The sequence below is a fragment of the Euleptes europaea genome, chromosome 12, assembly GCF_029931775.1.
Source record: "Euleptes europaea isolate rEulEur1 chromosome 12, rEulEur1.hap1, whole genome shotgun sequence".
NCBI lineage: Eukaryota > Metazoa > Chordata > Lepidosauria > Squamata > Sphaerodactylidae > Euleptes > Euleptes europaea.
This window is the reverse complement of record NC_079323.1, coordinates 14628624-14649240: the sequence shown is the minus strand read 5'-3', so window position 1 is coordinate 14649240 and position 20617 is coordinate 14628624.

Genomic DNA, 20617 nt, shown 5'->3' with positions numbered 1-20617 from the left:
AAGGGGTATTCTTTTCCTCAAGAATAATCTAGTGTCAGAAGGTTACACTTCTGGGACAAAGAAGAAGAAGAAGAAGAAAGTACCAGGCAGCTGAAGAGAAAAGAAAGCTTTTAAAGTTTGGCTGTTTAATATAAGATATCCCAGAGGTCTAGTAAAGATATGCAGCCCTATTCTCCCCAATGCTACTGGTTCAAGAACAGCTTGGATGAGATATTATGACAAAAACATTACAATGGAGAATTGTGGCATGAAATGTGTTAGTGACATGCACCTTACAGCATTGTTATGAGTATGGTTGCCAGCTCTGGGTTGGGAAATACCTGAAGATTTTTGGGGTGGAGCCTGAGGAGGGCAGGGTTAGGAGAGGGGAGGGACTTCAATGCCATAGAGTCCAGTTGCCAAAGCGGCGATTTTCTCCAGGGGAACTGATCTCTGTTGCCTGGAGATCAGTCGTAATAGCGGTAGATCGCCAGCCACCACCTGGAGGTTGGCAAACCTAGTTATGAGGACTACGGTTAGGGCTGCCAGGCCTCCTGTTGGCTATCCTAGTTGCCTTCCAGTGCTCTGAGTGGCAGCAGGATAAATTAAAACAAAACAGTGATGTTAGCTGTGTTGTGATGTCACTTCTGGGGAAAACCCGGAAGTGAAGTTGGGTAGCTCTAGCAATCACAAGAAACTCTATGGTCGACTCTGTGGCATCATATTCCTGCTGAGCTCCCTCCTTTCCCTAAACTGCACCCTCCCTAGGCACCACCCTCAAATCTCTAGGAATTACTGGAGTTGGCCACCCTAGTGCTTGTGGATTATACACCCTTTTTACGTGACATTTGAATGCCATTTCAGAGGAGAATCTATTTTAAATTCATTTCAGTTGGAGGAAGAAATTGCTTGTATTGACTTGTCCAGAGATAACAAAGACAAATGCTATTGTTTATCCAAGAAGTATTATGCTACTGTTTACAACTGATATCATAAAATAAGTATAAATGGGAGTTATTAAAAATGCATCCGTATTTTAGAGCAGTTCCACCCTTGCTTCCCATCACAACAATTCATCACACTTGCTTTAACATAATCTTTTCTCAATTTTGGCCCAGCTATAAACTATATACTTTTAAAAGATGACTCAACAGACATTTAACCTTTCTTAAATAACTGGTATTTGAGACTGACGAACGTATATATATATAGTGATGAAATACATAAGCAGGACAACATCCAAGACAGTGACATCATACTTCTGCTTTCTGAAATCTCCACTAAAGACTCTGCAAATTCCGCATTAAACATGTTCAAGAATTCAGCTTACTGTGTTGATCCAGGATGTTCAGTTAGCACTGAGTGACTCAGAGGTCTGCCAAACCTATTTGCATTGGGGGTTTTCAAAACTGGGCACATGACAAATGTTCATCCAAACAGACTGGCAGCCTTTAATGTTACTAAGGGCTGCTTTAAACAAACATTGAAGGGACAGGGTTTTTTTTTTTAAAAACCACAGCATTTATTTATGTCATACATATGTTTTTGACTGATTTAATCATTTATGGCTACATCCACAACATTCTCTTGCATGTTTCCTCAGTAATTGTTACTGAACATTTATGTTCTAATGATATCACCATGATGTACTACTTCCCAGTTTTCAGTTGGAGAGAAAAAAAACTCTAGACCTTTTCTATGTGGGCTTATAAGGGGGAATGTACAGTTTGTACATTTCTCCTTATAACCCCATGATACAGACTTTTAACAAAAAGAAATGAAAGCTGGGAAATAGTACATCATTGCAGTAGGTCACTACCAATGCATAATAGCAATGTTCATTTTTAAAGTCTTCAAAAACTGTAACAAGATAGAAAAAACAGTGGCCACAGCTGCATAAAAGGTTATTGCATTGTACTGTGCCATTAGGAATGAATACAGTGAAGCAACCTGCCAGATAGCCACAAACCGATCAACAAACAGATGAACAGCCTTCAAAAAATTGGCTCTACTTTCACAACTGGGAATCAGGATGTCAGCCAGACTGGTGGGTGTTTGAGTAATTCTAATCTCCATAAACATATCATCTTGCTTTGGAAGCTAATATAGGTATTAAACTAGTGAAGATCCCAGAATACCCAATACAATGAGCTAAAGAGGCTAGACCATAACTCTCCTAAAAATGGACATCCTTAATACTACAGCAACATGGGAATAAGACCCAACTCAGAATCCCGGTTAAGTCCAGCTGAATGTAGATACCTTAACTAATGTTTTAGGACAGTAGATGCCTGGCTCTAGGCTCATCACAGTTACATTTTCCATGTCTTGTCACAGGATTGCACATTATTGTGAGACAGTCAGAATGTTATTATTCCTGACCTTTGCTTGTTCCAAGTAACATTTCTCAGACATTTTATTGTTATCCACCTTTCCAAAGTAAAAATATACATCCTGAGATATGTCATATTCATTTTTTTGGTACACAGCAACAGTATGTTGTGTGCAATGCAAGCTGAATGGAGAATGTGTGCCTGCACTGTCCAGAGCGTGTCCAGAGCGTGTCCAGAGGAGGGCGACCAGAATGGTCAAAGGTCTGGAATCCATGCCCTATGAGACACTTAGGGAGCTGGGTTTGTTTAGTTTGGAGAAGGTTGAGGGGAGACGTGATAGCCATGTTTAAATATTTTAAGGGATGTCATGTTGATGAGGGAACTAGCTTGTTCTCAGTTGCTCCAGAGACTAGGACATGGAGTAAACTAAGAGAAAAGCAATTTCACCTAAACATTAGGAAGAACTTCCTGACGGTGAGGGCTGTTCGATGGTGGAATGCACTGCCTCGGAGGATGGTGGAGTCCCCGTCTTTGGAGGTCTTTAAGCAGAGGCTGGATGGCCATCTGTTGGGAGTGCTTTGATTGTGGGATCCTGCATGGTGGGGGGAGGGTTGGGGTCACTGGGGATGTGGGGGGGAGGTAGTTGTTAATTTCCTGCATCAAGCAGGGGGTTGGACTAGATGACCCTGGTGGTCCCTTCCAACTCTATGATTCTATGACTCTAATTCACCACATTCATAGGAAAGTAAATGAATAATATGGAAGAAGAAGAAGAAGAAGAAGAAGAAGAAGAAGAAGAAGAAGAAGAAGAAGAAGAAGAAGAAGAAATCCATTATATTCGGGTTTTTTGATTTTTTGAAAAATTCTGGGTTTATTAAACCCAAACCTGAAAAATACCGGAGGTGTGGGGAATGAGTGTTGGACTCTAACCTGAAGAACCAGGTTTGATTCCCCACTATTCTACATGAAGCCTGCTGGGAGATCTTGGGCTAAGATTTTTGCACATTACTAGGTTCAAATGCATAGTCTCCCAGTGATATTGGAAAATGTGCATAACTGGACAATATCAATGTACACAACTGGACAATATTAACGACTCACATTGACCAATTTGTGCAGATATTTTGACCTTAGGCTAGTCACAGTTCTCTCAGAAATCTCTCAGCCACACCTACATCATGAGGTGGCTGTTGTGGGGTGGGGAGGAAGGGAAGGTGATTGCAAGCCGCTTTGAGGTAGAGAAAAGCGGGGTATAAAAACCAACTCTTCTTCTTCATCTCTGTAATCTGGAGATTAGTTTTAATTCCAGGAGAACTCCAGGCCCTAGCTGGAAGTTGGCAATGAATAAATCTCTCTGTCATACACACACACACATATATACACACACATACGGTTGGCTATCATCGCTAGGGTTGCCAACTTCCAGGTACTAGCTGGAAATCTCCTGCAATTACAACTGATCTCCAGCCGATAAGAGATCAGTTCACCTGGAGAAAATGGCCGCTTTGGCAATTAGACTCTATGGCATTGAAGTCCCTCCCCCTCCCCAAACCCCACCCTTCTCAGGCTCCGCCCCCCAAACCTCCTGCAGGTGATGAAGAGGGACCTGGCAACCCTAATAATCTCTGTGAGGTTATGACCTCACACCCTTGGTGCCAGCAGTCACTGCTTATTAGACTCCCAGTTCTGCGCACAGTTAACTCCAGTCTAAACCCATTGATTTCAATTGACTGGAGTAACTCAATTTAAGATGCCACAGTTAGGGAGAAACCCTAAGCGTGTATACTCAGATGTAAATATCATTGAGCCCAACAGGCCTTCTTCCAGATAAATGCGCATCGGATTGTGGCCAGTGTCACCAGAACCTAGCAAATCATGGGGAAAATGTACTTGCAGCGGCTAAGTGCAGGCAAAACATTCTGGAGCCTGACCATTCTTTGTTTAGCAGTGCATCCCCCCCCCCCACACACACACACACGTTTGTCTGGCAACTTCATCTAATTTGGGTGAATCTCTTTAAAGGCATGGTAACGTTCCAAGGCACATTATTTACAGGGGTTTCCGGAGGCTAGGAAAGCAGGGTGCCAACGCGGCATTTGCATTAATGAACTTTACTGCCATGCGAAGAGGACCTCCTCGTGAAACAGACATTTTAATAAATTGAACAATTTATCTCTTTGATAACAGGGGGAGGGGAAAAAATGGCCTCTGGAGGTGAGAAACTCCGATTTTCTGCTGGCTGGAACCAGAGCGACTGTTGCTCAGCTGCAGCGAATGAAAAAAATGCCTAGGGGGAGCTGGCAACACATCGGCAGCATTTCAGAGGGCTGCGCTTTATCACCCACGAGACGAAGAGTGGACCCTCCAGGTCCTTTCATAGGACTTTTTGCAGGATGGAACAGCCATGATGCCTTTCCTTAGATGCAGAGAGTTAATAGAGAACTCAAAGGCTGGCTGCATCATCACGCTTGTCAGCAATATTCCCAGTGACAGTAATGTCTGTTCAGGCCTTGCCTGACCTTCTTTGCCTCTCCTGGAGAAGAACCTTCACCATCACGCAGTATTTTATACGCAGTGCACATGAACACGTGAAGCTGCCTTATACTGAATCAGACCCTTGGTCCATCAAAGTCAGTATTGTCTACTCAGACCGGCAGCGGCTCTCCAGGGTCTCAGGCAGAGGTGTTTCACATCACCTACCTGCCTAGTCCCTTTAACTGGAGATGCCGGGGATTGAACCTGGGACCTTCTGCCTGCCAAGCAGATGCTCTACCACTGAGCCACAGCCCCTCCTCTCTGCCTAGGGTTGCCAACCTTAAGGTACTAGCTGGAGATCTCCTCCTATTACAACTGATCTCCAGACAATAGAGATCAGTTCCCCTGGAGAAAATGGCCGCTTTGGCAATTGAAGGTCCCTATGGCATTGAAGTCCCTCCCCTCCCCAAACCCTGCCCTCCTCAGGCTCTGCCTCAAAAACCTCCTGCTGGTGGTGAAGAGGGACCTGGCAACCCTACCTCTGCCTGTGAGCCTACGGCAAGACTTACTAGCGGTTTTGCACACAAGCACATAGGAACAGTCAACAGGATACCTGAGGACCAAAACTAGCCCTGTTGGGGACTGCTGCCTATCTCTCCTCTCCTCTGTTCTGTGCAAAGGGAGAAGTTTCTGGGACAGTCAGACTTGAGCAGTGGCTGGTTGGCAGAGCCTCTGCTTTATATGCAAAAGGTCCCAAATCCGATCCCTGGTATCTCCAGTTATAAGGACTGGGGAGTGGGTGATATGAAAGACAATGAGCGGGTGATATGAGTAGACAATACTGACCTTGATATTTATTTATTTGTTTAAACATTTTTATGCTGCCTTTCCACCAGATAAGGGTCCCCAAGGCAGAGCACATAAAAAAACACAAAAATATCTGAACAATCAAAAACATTTAAAATAGGGTTGCCAGGTCCCTCTTCGCCACCGGCAGGAGGTTTTTTGGGTGGAGCCTGGGGAGGGCAGGGTTTGGGGAGGGGAGGGACTTCAAGGCTATAGAGTCCAATTGCCAAAGCGACCATTTTCAGGGTTGTCGCTCACGTGTACCAAGGCTGTGCGCACATTGCCTCTCTTCACCCAACATGGTGACCATGCATATTGGCAATATCACAAATAGTGTGTGTTCCCATTACATGTAGTTGGCAGGAACCTAATGTATGGATGTGATGTCTGAAAAGCCCTACTTTGTCTCACCTGCTTCCCAACCTGCTTGTTCTTGGGGCAGCCTGCAGCTCAGTATCACGACACCTCGCATTGACTCATTATCGTTTGCAAAGTTCTACAGCGGTAACTCTGAACATAGAGGTTATTGCACATAAAGGAAGGCTTCCTGCACAAGGTTATCTTGGAATTAGAGCAAACGACAGGAAATATGTTCTCCCAAATTGCCGGAAATGTGTTCACAAGACAGTTTACCTTTGCAAGTTGGCCTTGAATTTTCCAGCCTATTTAAGGCTACTGCTAATTAGTTAAAAACTGCACTGTGTAATTACCTTGCTCTAAATGTCTTGTAATTTCCAGGAAGATCAAAGGAAAATTGATAGAGAGCGTCTGGGGTATTTTACACACTGCGTCTAAAATAATTTGCAATTAAAAAACCTGATTTCCTTCCTAGCGATATGCGAAGCACGCCCCTCAGTAATGTCTTTCTTGTTATTATTGACCGACATCTACTAATCTTTAGCTGACACTCCACAAAATAAATAAAATTCGACATCCCGGTTGAGCAAGCTACTCAAACAGGCTATCAATAAACTAACGTTGATTTATTAATAAGTCATCTTCCTATAGAATAGCCTTATCTTGCTGTAGCAATTGTTCTGAAATAATCTAGCACGCTTTGAATAGCGAAAGCCAGTAATCCAGAATTTCAACTTCACGGAGTGAGTTCTAGTAGCCTATAAGATGCTCGATCCATCAAGGTACATCTAAGCCATAGGAAGGCATGGAGGAAACTGGAAATTGCTGTGGTACAGGGAGACACTTCTCACCTGTTCAGAAAAAGGGAGATAAGCATGACCGCAATAATTTTCATCAAAGAATCACTGAATCAAAGAGTAGGGCCTACAGGTCATCTAGTCCAACCCCCTGCTCAATGCTGATCAGTCAAAAGCTTCTATTGGTCCGGTACTTATATTATCCATTTGAGAGGAGGGTTCCTTCTACTGATTCTCCTCTACATGGAGTCAGTATCTATTACAACTTGCTTCATAGATCTCCCTGATCATTGTCAATAATTTCCAGTTGACACTAGCGCTAGATATCTGATGGTGGTATGGAAACCCTCCTGAAGACCCCCACACCACTTCTGTAGTAGTCCGGCAGTAGTAAAAAGAACAACTGAAGAGAAGTTTCCCACCCTGAGACTAAACTAAGGCGTAGACTAAACCTCCATTTCTGCATCATTTGATCACTCAGAATCCACAACAGGCAAATGTTCCTCTGTTGGACTTGCAATCTGCATGCATGTTTGTGAGCATCATTGAATGCTTAAAAATGAACACTTTTAAAAAACCGAATCCTCGTTCCTCCCAGCAAACTCTATTGTTAGTACTTTGTATTTCATATTGTTTCCTTACAGCTGTCCCTTTTCCCAGGCTGCCATTTTCCCAAGTCACTTGACAGAAACTCCCCCCCTCCAAATATCATTTTACAAGAACTGTTTTCCTTGATTGTCTCGAGTCTACTTTAGTGGAGGGAAGGGCAGCTACCTGGCTTCTCTCTCTCTCTCTCCAGTATCTGTTTCGCCTCTTAAGTTAGCAGAATGTACTAGAACAGGGCAGCAAATTCTTTGTGCATCCTCACTTTGATACCTGGGAATTCCAAACAGGTGCCAAGACTGACAATGCCACCAACGGATGGATGCTATCAACAAGGCAGGACCAAAAGGAGCAATCCACTGAACATGTAGCTGATTGCAAATTATGGCCATGGGACACACACTAGGCCAAGCAAGCCAACAAATTAGGGTTGTCAACCTTCAGGTGTTGGCTAGAGATCTCCTCGGATTACAATTCAACTCCAGGTGACACAGACCAGTTCACCTGGAGAAAATGGCTGCTTTAGAAGGTGGATTCTATGGCATTATATCCAGTTGAAGTCTCTCCACTTCCCAAACCCCACCCTCCTCAAGCTCCACCCACCAAAATTCCAGGTATTTCCCAACCTGGAGCTGGCAATCCTAAAACAAATTATGAGCAGGCACCAATCGATGATCTAGCCTACACCAAATACCACTACAATGAATGCCACCAGTTGCACTACTGCCAAATTACCAGAAATCCTACTTGTTTTAAACTTCATCCATTTGAACATAAGGAGGTACTTGGCGCAAGAAGAAATGGTCGCCGCAAGCAAGGTAATTTGATTTCTTCAAGTGTCTTCTTTGCCAAAACCAAATCAGTGAGTTGTCAGTAGGGCCATGGAATTAGCCTCCTAGAATCCTCCTTCTCAAAAATTGGTGGCAGATACCTTTCTGATATTCTGAAAATCAACATCTGATGGTGATAGCATTCAACAGCTGTCTCTCAGTAACTGATAAGCTTCTGAAAGAAGCTGGGAAGTTGGAATAATTCCAAGCAGGAAGGAAATGCCACTTGAGGGAAACATAATCAGCACTAAGGACTCATTTGTTCTCTCTGTATTGTCACAGTTAATGAACTACAACACAAAACCCAAAAGCAAATTCTTTGCAGCTGAAACTTTTGCAGATGCACATATAATGCAGGTCAGAAACTAGTTTTACAGGATAGCCAACTTTGGAGAAGAACTGGAGTGTGCCAGATAGGGTTGTGCACGTTGATAAACCTGAACTGAAAATAAACCCAAAATTAGCCATTTCGACAATATTCGGGTTTTGGTTTTACCAAACGCCAAAACCTGGGGATCTCCCCAAAGCCGAATAGGATTTGGATTTTTCGGGTTCAGCTATTAACCTTTGCTCAGAGGCATGGCTCTGTGCTTTCTCCTATTTTTCTATCTTTTTTAATTGGTTTTGTTAGGACCCCATAGTTGGGGCCCTTTTGAGGTCAGGGTTGGGTAACTGGAGCCAGCTTGGTCTGATCAACCATTCAGTGGGTTGATGTGGATCAAGCATAAGGGTTTGCTTTTTAAAAAATGTGGCTCACCAAGTCCTGTCTGGACGAATATACCCTCCAACTAAAAAGTGCCAGCTTTGACTGCTGCTACCACCAGGCTTCTGAAGAACACTGCTAACCTGCGTGGATGAGCAATCTCCTTCACAAGAGCTGCCTTGGTCATGACTTTGGCTGGCTCTGATTTCACCACCTTCTCCTGAAAACCTGCTCTGAAACGGAAGGTCACCCCGAGTAAAGGCTTTGTTTCCCTACACTGACAATCTCTTGAAATCAGATTTTTGATTACCATAATAAAGGACTGCTCAAAGGATGGCATTTGCCACCAAAAGAAATGTTTTCGTTGCCTTATTTTTCTTGCATTTAAGCCATTTCCCTCAGTTTGGGAGCTAATTCACATGGGCATCACGCTATGCGCCCCAGATACGAAGGGAGCCCCCAGACTTTGAGGTGCCAGCCTGTTAATCAGCACTTTCTGCCAGTCCTCTGCAAAGCTGAATTTCTAAATTTGAAAATCGATGGACAACTCGGCTTGCAAATGCCTGGAGGATGGGGGTGACCCCTTTGTGGGTCCATAAAATTGGACCCCCTATCCCAAAGTTCACCAAACTTGGGTAACTGTCTAAGAAGAGTCCCTTGCAGCCATGCTGCAAATTTGGGGGCTCTACCTCCAAAAATGCCCCTGCAGGAGATTCAAAATATTCCCCATAGACTATATTGGACCCAAATTTTTCAGTAAACCTGGTAATAAGCCCAACACTGATATTTATTGGTATGGATAGTCGGCTTGTTCCAGGTTAGCCGAAAAAATCAGGCCCAATAACTTGAAATTTACTTACTTTTTTTTTTTTTTTTTTTTTTTGCACAACCCTAGGGCCAGGCTAAACAACCATTTCCAAAAGTGGATTCTTAGAAAAACATACTGCCATAACCACCATTCCTTGCACATGAATCTCCTGCCTTTGATACAAAGTGGAAGAATGGAAGAGGCTGTACTCTTCAGAGGACCAGGTTATACTCAGAGCCTGTCAGTCACTGATCTATAACACATAATCAAATGAAGCAGTCAGGACATTCTTCCCAAACTTGTTGGCAGTTGCCGATCAATCAAGAAACAGCCTTCCATGTCAAACAGGAGAATGCATTCCATGATAATTTAGGTCAATGACTTGAAGATTTAAAGATATGCCTGCATCAGCAGATAAGACTTTCTAGACAACAAGTCTATTGATTGAGCTAGTTATGCATTAAGCGTTTAAACCGAACTGACAATTCGGAGGACCCATTCAATATCACTGAGTGAACAATTAAACACATCCAACACACCCACACATCTCATTTTAATTATTTGTCACCTTCAACTCCATGTATACATGAATAGCATTGGTCTATCTAAGTCAGTATTGTTTGCTCTGACTCACAGCAGCTTTCCAGAATGTCTGGTCAAGGTCTTTCACATCTCCCGTGCTAAGTACCCACCTTACCCTATCTCCTTCTAGTTGATAGGCCTGGCCTGGCAACCCTACCGGTCTTATCATCGGTAATTTCATGCTTTGTCCTCCCATTTTTTGACCTGCCCCCTCTTGGATGGAATACATTGTACATTGTATGTGAATGCTTGGAATATGGGCATTCAAGCGGGAGGAGCCATAGCTCAGTGGTAGAGCATCTGGTTTGTAGGCAGAAAGTCCCAGGTTCAATCCCCAGTCAGCATCTGCAGTTAAAAGAATCAGGTAGTGAGTGATGAGAAAAAGCTTAACCTGAGACCCTGGTAAACTGTTGCCAGTCAGGTTAGACAAAACTGACCCTAGAATCATAGAATTATAGAGTTGGAAGGGGCCATACAGGCCATCTAGTCCAATGCAGGATCAGCGTAGAGCAGGGCTTCTTAAACTTTTTCTACTCGAGACGCCTTTTCGCCAGAAAATTTTTTACGCAACCCCGGGTATACAGGTATATAAAATAGGTATACAAATCAAACATTTACTGATAATAAATCATACAGAAATTTATTTTAAAACAATTCTTTGGTATACATATACTTTTACCATTTATTAAAGACAAGAGCAAATTTTTCGTGACCCCCACATTCAGTTATGCAACCCCATATGGGATTGCCACCCACAGTTTAAGAAACTTTGACCTAGAGCATCCCTGACAAGTGTTTGTCCAGCCACTGCTTGAAGACTGCCAGAGAGGAGGAGGAGGAGGAGCTCTTCACCTCTCAAAACAGCGGATTCCACTGCTGAACTACTCTTACAGTAAAAAAATTATTCCTAACTTCAAGCCTGTACCTTTCCACCCATAATGTATACCCATTATTGCGAGTCCTATCCTCTGCTGCCAACAGGAACAGCTCCCTGTCCTCCTTGATACAGTCTGAATTCAGTATAGGATAGCTTTCTGTGTTCCATTGTTGCTGAATACTTGATATTATTTTGACTGCTTGACTTTGCCAGTTCTGCAGCCCAGCTTATTCCACTCAGTAAACTTTCTGGTTTCATTCTGTCTTTAGTCCCAGTATTCCTTCCAGGTTTTAAAAAATCTTTCCTCATTTTATGATCCTTTAAAGGCGTCTGGTTTACTGCTCAAGTTGTGTACATGCGTTCCTTTAAACTTGGCGTAGTCTCTAAGCCAGCAGTTCTTATGTGCATAAGAGTGACAGGCAGTACAAGGAGGATTCTTGTACCCTGACTATTTGGACTGCCATGCATCTGGTGTACATTCATCTAGGATTGCCAGCTCTGGGTTTGGAAATCCTTGGAGATTTAGGGGTGGAGCCTGGGAAAGGTATTTGGGGAGGGAAGGGACTTCAGTCAGGTATAGTGCCATAGTATCCGCCCTCCAAAGAAGCCATTTTCTTCAGGGTAACTGATCTCTGTAGGCCAGAATTCAGCTGGGAGATCTTCAGGTCCCATCTGAAGCCTTACAACCATAAAGCTCAAACACCAATAACTGGAACCACTTTAGCATGGCCCTCAGAGTTTCCAGCTCCAGGTTGGGAAATACCTGGAGATTTTGGGGGTGGAGCCTGAAGAAAGCAGGGTTTAGGAAGGGGAGGGACTTCAATGCAGGATAATACCATAGAGTCCACCTTCCAAAACAGCCATTTTCTCCAGGCAAACTGATGAAGATAAGCAATCCAACGGGAAATGTTCAAGAAACACACTTTGGATTAGGAATCAAGCAGGAATATTCAAGATACGAGCTATGTAGCTTCCCCCCTTCTCATTAGGATCATGACGACCAAGAATATCACCTATTATTTAAGTATTTTTTATTACTTGTTGGGAGTGATGGGTGGATAGAAGATAGGGAAGAAGACAGACAGAGGAAAGCAATGCATAAAACCTTTGCAGTAGTTTTCATTAGGGAAATTTACAGCTCTCTATTTAAAAACCAACTCAGGCTTTCAGTAGCCAATGTCACAAATTCAGAGCTGCATTCCTATAATGTACTAACAGTGCAATCCTAAGGAGAGTTACTCCAGTCTAGCAGCACATTCCTGAGCCTGAAGGGCAAAGCCCTTAGGAAGCCAGGAAGGTGCTGCACCGGTGGTCTGGCCCCCTGCACTGGCATCCAGGCAACTTATGCCGGTGTTCGAGGCCCCAACGCCAGAGGGAAGGCCTGGATGCCGGGCACGGGGCGTACGGCAACATTGCCCCGAGATGCCACTGGGGCCTTCCGCTGTCATCCCACCAGCATAAAAGCCAGTGCCGGCGTCCTGGGAGGCATCCCGGCATCCCGGAAAGTGTTCCTGGGGCATTCCTGTGCCAGGCTGGGGGAGGAATGCCCCTCCAAAACCCTTTTGGGCTGGGAATGCCCCTTTTTTATTTTCATAAGATACACCACCTTTTTAGGTTGCATGGGTTTTTTCGTGAAGGGGATGGTTTCAGCCCCAGTGTGTGTGTGTGTGTGTGGGGGTGAAACCTCCTTTGGAGGCAGCGCCTCTGCGCTGCCTCCTGAAACTGGTGCAGCCATTCCTCTCAGGAATTCACTATTAGCCCATTCATTTCAATGGGCTTAGACTGGAGTAACTCTCCTTATGAATGTACTTCCAACGTGCTCACCCAGGGCACTGAAGATGAAACTGACCAAGGCTTGCAGGGGCTAAAAAAGCCTTGCTCAGTTCCATGTCAACTTCATGCCCATGAGTTGCTCTTCTATCTAAGCGAATACATCCAGTATTATTTTTTCCATCAAGTCACAGCTTACTTACAGCAACCCTGTAGAGCTTTTAAGGCAAGAGACATTCAAAGGTGGTTTGCCATTGCCTGCCTCTGCATCACGACCTTGATGTTCCTTGGAGGTCTCCCATGCCAATGCTAGCCCGGGCCAGGTCTGGGAGTGAGTGACTGACCCAAGGTCACCCAGCAAGCTTCCATGGCATGAGTGGAGATTTGAACCTGGGTTTCCCAGGTCCTAGTCCAACATCTTAACCACTACACCACACTTGCTCTCTCCAGCATAGGGAAAGTGAAATCGATCAAGGCTTCTTTCAGCTGGGAAGATGGACACCTTTAGGTTATATATATTACCTGAAGATGTATCTTACAGTATAAACACTGCAGTACATATAATCAATGCATGTTTAAAAAAACTGCATATAAACCATGAGTATGTAATATCATAAAATGTACAAAACCACCACCACCAACAAAACAATTTATTAAAAGATTGCCCCCAAAATGCATCACTCATCCCTAACTGGGATCTGTTCTCATTTACACCATTTTGGACCCCCCCCTATCAATATCCTATTTATCTATAAGTCTCACCAAAGCTAATTGATGTTTATATGTAATCCAATACTTTTTAAAGCATATAGTAGATAAATTCTTAAAACACTCCTCGATTTTCAGTCTTTTTGGGGTGGGTGGGTGAGACCATCATTTTTCAAACAGTAAATTATATTAAGGCTGGGTTTCTGTCAATTTCACAATGTGATAGCATTCAAACATTTAGCATCTCAAAAATGCAGAGCATCTTGGGGTGTCCCCCCCCAATGTTGTCACTTGGCAACAATTTTCAATTCATCCCTTTTATTATGCAAAAAGTGCCCAGGAAAAGAAAGGCATTGAAAGGAAAAAAAATATATAAACTATTTCTGCCGTGAGATATTTTGACATAAAAAATTCTTCTCCCATCAAAGACAAAAAGCATCTTGTCACTCAGTTCTAATTACAACCTTGTAGCTGTCAGTGCAGAGAGATGACAACTCCCTGTGGTGATGTCATACAATGACATTTACAAAATGACATTGGTCTTGGCCTGTTCCCCATGTTTGCCAAGATCAGTCAGTGTCATGACAGTGTAGATAGAATGGTAGGAGCCAGCGTGGTATAGTGGTTAACTGGATTTGTTTCCCCGCTCCTACACATGAAGCCTGCTGGGTGACCTTGGGTTATTCACAGCTCTCTCAGAACTCTCTCAGCCCCACCTACCTCACAAGGTATCTGTTGTGGGGAGGGGAAGGGAAGGTGATGGTAAGTTGGATTGAGTCTCCCTTAAGTGATAGAGAAAGTCGGCATATAAAAACCAACTCTTCTCCTTCTCCTCCTCCTCCTCCTCTTCTTCTTCTTCACAATTTATAATTGAGACCAGTGTGTGTGTAAAGTGCCGTCAAGTTGCAGCCGACTTATGGCGACCTCTTTGGGGGTTTTCATGGCAAGAGACTAACAGAGGTGGTTTGCCAGTGCCTTCCTCTGCAAAGCAACCCTGGACTTCCTTGGTGGTCTCCCATCCAAGTACTAACCAGGGCTGACCCTGCTTAGCTTTTGAGATCTGACGAGATCAGGCTAGCCTGGGCCATCCAGGTCAAGGTAATTGAGACCAGTATTCCCTTCTAAAGTCAAGGAAGGAAGGTGCATGTCTCCCCTATATTAACATTTGTGGATTTTTTCCCATAGTAGTAGTAGTAATCATTAGTGTTGCCATCAGGGATGATGATCACAATTTCTGCAAAATTCTCTACATTTGAATTGTCTTGTTTGAAGAGGACCATGCTTGTCCATTTGAACCTCTGGATTGTCTCCCAAGCAACACACCACTGGTCTATGAAGGTCAGTTTTATCTCCTATGAGTGGCAGTGGCTCTCCAGAGTCTCAGAGGTCTTTCACATCACCTACGACCTGGCTAGGGTTCCCAGCCTTCAAGTGGTGGCTGGAGATCTCCCACTATTACAACGGATCTCCAAACCCTGCCCTTGTTAGGCTCCGCCCCAAAAACCTCCCCCCAGTGGCAAAGAGGGACCTGGCAACCCTATCAATTGGGCTGCAAACACTTGGCAAATTACAATCACCTTCCCTTCCCCTCCCCACAAGACACCCTGTGAGGTAGGTGGGGCTGAGAGAGCTCTAAGAGAGCTGTGACTAGCCCAAGGTCACCCAGCTGGCTTCATGCGTAGCAGTGGGGAAACCAATCCAGTTCACCAGATTAGCAGCCACCGCTCATGTGGAGGAGTAGGGAATCAAATTCAGTTCTCCAGATTAGAGTCCACCACTCTTAACCACTACACCACGCTGGCTCTAGGAGTTGGATTTAAATTGTGAATGACCTGGCTGTGATGGTTTCAGGACATATGTAATCCTACCAAGCAAGTATATCATGAACACATACCAATGAGCATACCGCTCCTTTTGAATTGTGAACATGTTTTAAAACAGCATTGATACCTATCAAGAGGCAATGGGATTGACCTAATTTTCAACCCCTCCTGCAAAATGTGTATTATAACGGGAACTACCATGCGCACAACTCAGTGGGGGTCATTCTCTGTCCATGTGTTGATGAGGTCACTTGAGTAGAAATGAAATTTCGCTATCTCATAACACAGGTTTGAGAAGAGAGCATAAATATAACATATTGATTTTTCAATAGGTCCTGCAAACAAACCATCTGGATTGAATTAATAGCCACTTAATTTTAAACACAAACAATTATCACCTTAATTAAATTCTTTACTTATCCCAAACTGAGCTGCTGCACTCAGAGTGACCCCTGTTCTGTCGTGCTGGGCTCGGCTTGGCTATCTCCAGCTGAGCTTGTGAAACTAATTTTCCCCGTCGCAGGCATGCTCTGATATTTTCAGGACCTGCATTTATTTATTTATTGTTAAAAAAAACAAAAACAGAATGGGTTATCTCCCCCCCACCACACACACACACCTTTAACAGTAGTTTCAGGATTACTTCTACTTTTGCACACAAAACTTGATAAGCTGCATTTTGCAATTGGTCTGTGAACTGTTTTGGGTTGGGGGGAAAGTGGTATACCAATAACATAACTAAATAAAATAAACCAACTATTTCATATAGGAAGAGTAAAGAAACCCTTCTTTTGCATAATCAGCACATTCCGTGGAAATTCCTATGATATACTCATTTGGGTTGCCAAACTCCAGGTGGGGCCTGGGGTTCTCCCAGGATTACAACTGATCTGCACACTACAGAGATTAGCTCCCTGGGAGAAAATGACAACATTGGATGGTGGACTCGCATCATTTATATGATTTGTGAATGATCAAATTTTCTATTTAAGCAACTGCCTGCTGTATGAAGAAGTTATGTAGCAAGGACCAAGGGGGTAGCAGAGCTCAACTGGGCTAGGTGAAAACACACATTTGCAAAAAGCAAATTGTTTTGGACTGCATAGTTAGGAAGGGATGCAGTAACATAACAAAGTGAAGCAACATGTCAAATACTGCAATTCTGGGCTGCATCAATAGGAGTATTGTGTCTAGATCAAGGGAAGTAATACTACCACTGTATTCTGCATTGGTCAGACCTCACTTGGAATACTTTGTCCAGTTTTGAGCTCCACAATTTAAGAAGGATGTTGATAAGTCGGAGCGTGTCCAGAGGAGGGCGACCAGAATGATCATAGGTCTGGAATCCAAGCCTTATGAGGACAGACTTAAGGAGTTGGGTTTGTTTAGTTTGGAGAAGAGAAGGTTGAGGGGAGACATGATAGCCATGTTTAAATATTTGAAGGGATGTCATGTTGATGAGGGAACTAGCTTGTTCTCAGTTGCTCCAGGGACTAGGACACGAAGTAATGGATTTAAACTAATAGAAAAGCGATTCCACCTAAACATTAGGAAGAACTTTCTGACGGTGAGGGCTGTTTGACGGTGGAATGTGCTGCCTTGGAGGGTGGTGGAGTCCCCATCTTTGGAGGTCTTTAAGCAGAGGCTAGATGGCCATCTGTCGGGAGTGCTTTGATTGTGGGATCCTGCATGGCGGGGGGAGGGTTGGGGTCACTGGGGATGTGGGGGGAGGTAGTTGTTAGTTTCCTGCATTGTACAGCGGGTTGGACTAGTTGACCCTGGTGGTCCCTTCCAACTCTATGATTCTATGATTCTACTGAAGAGTTAACAAGCTATTGACCTGGTTGGAAAGAAAGAAAGAAAGAAAGAAAGAAAGAAAGAAAGAAAGAAAGAAAGAAAGAAAGAAAGAAAGAAAGAAAGAAAGAAAGAAAGAAAGAAAGAAAGAAAAAGAAAGAGAACCAGTAAACAGGACACAATCCTTTTAAAGCAGGGCTCTGCAGAGGCAGCATAGAAATATCCTAAATAAATAAATAATGCAAATTGGTGGGTGTCTAAGCATCCCTGCACCATAGGAAGCAACACCCATATTGAGGTTACTTTTGTGTGGTGTTTTATCCACAGGTGATATATATGCCTCACCAGCAGAAGAAGAAAATGATAAAAATGAACTGAAGGAATTAGATGCTGCAGCAAAGGGACAAGCTCTGTTTCCCAAGTTAATGTTTAGAAGTTCTCCTGTTTAAGGGGAGTTCAACAAAGCACAGAGAGAAATTCTGGAGCTAGGAAGGAACAGAAATGGGGGTGGGGGGAATCTGCTAGACCTGAAGCTTTTGAACAGCTTTTCCCATCTTTCCACTTGCTACACATGAAAAAAATTACCTGCTTAATTTCTGCCTGTTATGTTGTGATTAAACATAGAAAGACGCATCTCATTTGTGTGTGTGTGTGTGAAACCTATTTTATAGAGTAATTATCTGGGGATTTTCTGAGCTAAAGGTGCCACCATCTTACCTGGAGGGCTCTCAGATTTCCCCCCCAGCTAACCCTATCATACACTTTCATGACACTGGCACCCACACAGAAAAGGAAGGCTTCCACCTCTCAGCCATTAGCAGCTGCACTACAGGCCAAAATTCAACAGGTGATGCTTTCCAGGGATGGGAAAAGCTGCCGTGGTCTCAAACGACAGACCATCACTTACTTCCAAAGAGACAGAGGGTGGAAGACATTGAGTGGCAAACAGACCTCTCTAGGGCCCAAATTTTAAAAGTCAGCAGAGCATTAAATGTGGTTGCCCCAGCAGCCTATTTAACTAAACTAGAATTTAACAACAGCAGAAGAGCATTTACCTTGACAAGGTGCATGGCAATTCCTTCTGCCATGCTGGTAGGGAGATTCAAAAAGATCCCATACTCAGAAAGATTATGTTTATGCTCAATGGGGGAGGTGGAAACTACAGAGCACATGCTTCTGAGATGTCCATATTACAAGGAGGCCAGAGCAAAATATCTCCAGCCAGTGTTAGTTGGATTTCTTGATGAATCTGATGTGGCTTAACTGGAATATCTGTTGTCTGATAGAAACCACTGGGTATCCAGACAAGTAGCTAAATTCTGTCTTGGGATATGTAAGACACGGGGAAACGATATTACAGCTGGTGTAGAGTTTTAAACCCAATTGACTAGCTGAAATGTTCATGCAGCTATTTTTGTTGTTGTTGTTTTGAACTATTGTTGTTTTAATTATGTTTTAACTTTGTAATACTGGTCAAGGACTGCAATAAATTATACTACTACTTGCAAAGAGCACAGGAGCCCAATCCAAAACAAGGTGGTGAGCCAAGCATGGGTATTTTTTTAAAGTACCACAGACTCCGCAGAGAGGGATGACCAAACCCTGCCCACAGCGAAATCATATAATTGTGCAGCCAGTATTTCTCCCAAAGCAAGCACTGAGCAGCCATTAAAAAGGAAAAAGTTCAGTTTCAAAAATAAAATAAAAAACCTAATTATTGGCTTTTATCAAATCCTGCCATTTTTTAAAGGCTTTTAGTGAAATAGTAATTCAGCTAATATGAGCAGCTTCTGAACAAACGCTCGATGCTCCTCTCTGCTCTCACTTGCATTAACCCAATTGTGCTGGAATACCAAATACAGATTTGCATTAGCTGAATTTTAATTAGGCTTTATTAGTTTTTAAAAGGTAATCCAAGACCAAAGGGGGATTGACATTAGCCATGTGCCGACCTCCCGGAGTTAATGGAAGCTTTGTGAACGCAGACAGGATTCTTTGCCTGTCAGGACCGGTAATGTAAGACATGGAAGAATGTTCCTGGTAACTTTAAGTTGTGCTGGGCCACAAAGAGAACAAATGTTTTCTGTTGCAGCTTTGATGAAAAAAGACGAAACACCTTTTGCCTGCCATGGAGTGCCCTCTTTAAATGTTCAGCTGTAAGAAATTCCTTTAAAAAAAAAAAAAGCACCTGCTGTTACAAAATCATACTCCTTTGGTTCAAAAAAACAGCTAGATTTAGGGTTGCCAGGCACTTTCTGGCAACTGGCGGGGTAGGGGCAAACTTACTGGCAGCAAACTGAGCCCCTGTCATCAGCAACAAGATGACATTGCTTCTAGCGTGTAAGATTTCGGGATGCTCTGGTATTTGGGCAAAAACTCTAAGATAGAAGTAGGGTTGCCAGGTCCCTCTTTGCCACCAGTGGGAGGTTTTGGGGGCAGAGCTTGAGGAGGGCGGGGTTTGGGAAGGGGAGGGACTTCAATGCCATAGAGTCCAATTGCCAAAGCGGCCATTTTCTCCAGGGGAACTGATCTCTATCGGCTGGAGGTCAGTTGTAATAGCAGGAGATCTCCAGCTAGTACCTGCAGGCTGGCAACCCTAGATAGAAGCCATTTTTTACCATAGAGTTTTGCTCAGATATCAGAGCATCTCTGTGCTGTCAGCAACGTGGTGATGCCACTTCCAGTGTATGCCGGAAGTGACATCACCACAATGCTGATGACATAGACCTAGGCCTCAGTTAGCTGCCAGTAAGTTAACTCGCTGGCTGGCTGAACAGTGGTGGGGGGAGGGGCTCCAAAGCAGGAAACCCCCCACTTCTGGCGATGGTTTGGTGACCCTAGCAAGATTTGAGTCCAGTAGCACCTTCAAGACAACAAGATTTTAAGGGCATAAGCTTTCGAGAGTCCAAGTTCCCTTCTTCAAATACCTTCGGCTCTTGAAAGCTTACACCCGGAAAAGTTTGTTGGTCTCTAAGTAGGATTGCCAACCTCCAGGTACTACTAGCTGGAGATCTCCTGCTATTACAACTGATCTCCAGCCGATAGAGATCAGTTCACCTGGAGAAAATGGCCGCTTTGGCCATTGGACTCTATGCCATTGAAGTCCCTCCCCTCCCCAAACCCAGTCCTCTTCAGGCTCTGCCCCAAAACCTCCCACCGGTGGCAAGGAGGGGCAGCCCTATCTCTAAGGTGCTACTGGACTCAAATCTAGCTGTTCTGATACAGACCAACATGGCTGCCCTCTGAAATTTCCTTGGTGTGTAACACACTGTTTGTCTTCAGACCAGAAAGAGATTTTCTCAAATTGTCGGCCCCTGATCTGATTATACCAT